Source organism: Raphanus sativus, unplaced genomic scaffold (genome assembly GCF_000801105.2).
Source record: "Raphanus sativus cultivar WK10039 unplaced genomic scaffold, ASM80110v3 Scaffold0152, whole genome shotgun sequence".
Classification (NCBI taxonomy): domain Eukaryota; kingdom Viridiplantae; phylum Streptophyta; class Magnoliopsida; order Brassicales; family Brassicaceae; genus Raphanus; species Raphanus sativus.
The window spans coordinates 9,204-11,730 of record NW_026615472.1 but is presented as its reverse complement, the minus strand read 5'-3'; the positions used below and the strand labels follow the sequence as shown (position 1 = coordinate 11,730).

General features: G+C 47.6%; 1 long non-coding RNA gene across 1 annotated transcript; it reads left to right on the top strand.

The window, feature by feature from the left end:
- Window positions 1–115: 115 nt before the first annotated feature.
- Window positions 116–2,097, top strand: LOC108832178 (uncharacterized). The gene is made up of 5 exons (XR_001946472.2): window positions 116–182; window positions 299–380; window positions 477–717; window positions 1,139–1,197; window positions 1,835–2,097. It is a non-coding gene; the product is annotated as an uncharacterized LOC108832178 (long non-coding RNA).
- The last annotated feature ends 430 nt before the right edge of the window (window positions 2,098–2,527 follow it).

Sequence of the window (2,527 nt, the reverse complement as noted above, 5' to 3'; positions counted from 1 at the left end):
GCCTGACTTTGGAATTGTACTGTCGTGCCATTGCTTGCTGATAGTTCTGAATGCGAATCAGGGCTCGGTCCCGTCTTTCCTCGATTAGATCGAGGCTGTCAGTTAGGAGCTGATCTGTCATGACCCAAAACCTGGCCCATCTAAATCCCAGCGAAGCCCAAACCCATTTCCAGAGGCCCATGGTATTTTTCTTTAAAAACCCACTTTTCAACATCAGTTTCTTCTCCATTGCAAACAAAAAAAGGGAGAAAGAAGTTCGAGAGAGAGAGTGAGCTAAGGAAGTGTGATCATTTTGTAGAGAGAGGGTCGCCGGAGCTCGTCGCCGGAGCCACCACGTCCAGTGATCGCGTTCAGTTCACCACCACCGATCATCCCCCTAGGTAACCCCGGAAGCCACATGCATTTTAAGTTTTATTTCGGCCGTTTTAGTAAATCGACCATAACTTCCTAACCGCTGCGTATTTCGTGCATGCAAGACCACCATCGCGTTCCTCTCGACGAGACGAATCCATAGCCACCGAAATCGTCGAAATCGGAGCTCAGACGAAGCCGTACGCGCCTCCGGAAGATCAACCGCGCGCGCGCGCGTGAAACGCACGCGCCACCGTCTCCGACCACCGTTCGCCGGAGCCGCCGCGCCCGGCCGCCGTCAGTTCGCCGCCGGGAGTCCGCCGCCGCGTCGCCACCGCTCCGCCGCCGCCGCCGGTGACTTTTCCGGTAAGCCACCGTCCCTCCGCCGTCGCCGCCGGTGACCTCCGCCGGTGACTCGCCGGTGACTCGGCCACTCGGCCGAGTCGACTCGGTGAGTCAACTCGGTGGCTCGGTCAACCGGTTGGTTTGACTGGTTTAAATTAATTGCGAATCGGTTAGGGTAAACCGGTTGGTTAAAATTAATTAGATTTCGGTTAGGGTAAACCGGTCGATTTAATTAATTAATTAATTTAATTTCGGTTAAGGCTAAACCGGGCGGTCCAATTGAAATCGATTTAGGTCAGAGTAAACCGGTCGGTTAGGCTTAATTGATTTCTGGTCAAGGTTTGACCGGGTTGACCTTTGACCAGCGGGTTGACTTTTCCTTTGACACCCGTTTTCACCCGTTCGAAGGGCGTTCTGACTCGGAATTTCGATCTGATTTCAGATTTGGAGTCTATTTGAGCAGCTGGAGTTCATAGACATCACTTCTCTTCATTTGCTAAGGTGAGGGCTTCTCCGTTAAATCCCGAACTAGTTTAGTACTGCCATTATGAAAAGTTTAGTTTCGAAACATGATCCATCTCTGTGAATCTAGTCTGTTTGCGAGTCTTGTTTGATTATTATTGATATTGATTGTTAAACCGGAATTAGGTTAATAGAGGATTCAACGGTTGTGTGAATTAATTGATGCTGAGCACGGTTATATATGTATATACATAGTTATGAGTAGGGACTATGTGATGGGCGTGAGTTCGGAGATGTCCGAGATTCGACGCTACGGTGTGATATGGGCGTGAGTTCAGAGACGTTTGAGCTTCGACGCTACTGTTTGGGGCGTGGTGCAGAGACGTTTGCATTCGACGCTACGGTGGGCGGGGGTACAGAGACAGACTGTACTAGCGACGCTTCGAGTATATATTTATATCCTTATAAGGAAATGCGTGGTGCAGAGATTAGCTGTGTGCTATTAGCGCATTATTTGTTGTTATGTGTGGTGTACTAGACGCCGTGTTTGTTTCATGCTAGAGCTAAGCCTACATAGTTGTAGTGCTATGAACTGAGTCAGTGGTTTGCGGTTTAGCATCCCATACCTCACTGAGCGACTCCCCTGTTGCTCACCCCTCTTTCTTTCCCCTTTCAGGTGAGACCGATGAGCAGGAGTGATCATATCGGACTAGTGCTACTATTTGGGCTCGTGGGCTTTATCGTTTTATCGCTTTATCTTTTATCGTTATTGGGCCTTTAGGCCTTCGGACTTCTATCGTTTACGCTACTTCCTATTTTCAGACCTTCGGACTTATGTTGTTATTTATATTTCGGATGTTTATTTTCGGATTTGACTTTATGGTATTGTATTTGACTTTATGATATGACGTGGATTTTATTATCTGTATTATTATTATTTCCGCTGCGCTATTATTTTATCGTTACTTTATCTCGAATTATTTTAACATATTCGCCAGACGCGGTCGCGTCAGTTTTTGGTATCAGAGCCGTGTTCCGTCCCGGCTCCGACCCGGGATGGCGATCTTTGGAGACTCGGTTTTTATTCGGTTTTAATCGGTTTTCAAATGTTTATGGGGATGTGGGGATTTTAAAAATAAAATAAAATAGCACTTTTCCGTTTGATATCACTCCTTTAATTGTTGGATTTAGTAAGAAGTTAACTCGTTTGCCTTAATTTCAGATGCCGCCGAGGAGAGCTACCCGTGCTCAGATCGCTAGAGATGCTAGAGAGGCTCAGGATGAGCATGTTCAGCCTGCAGTTCCGCAGCCCGAGGTTCCTCAGGTTGACCAGGAGGCTATGAGACAGATGGTTCAGGATGCTGCTAGA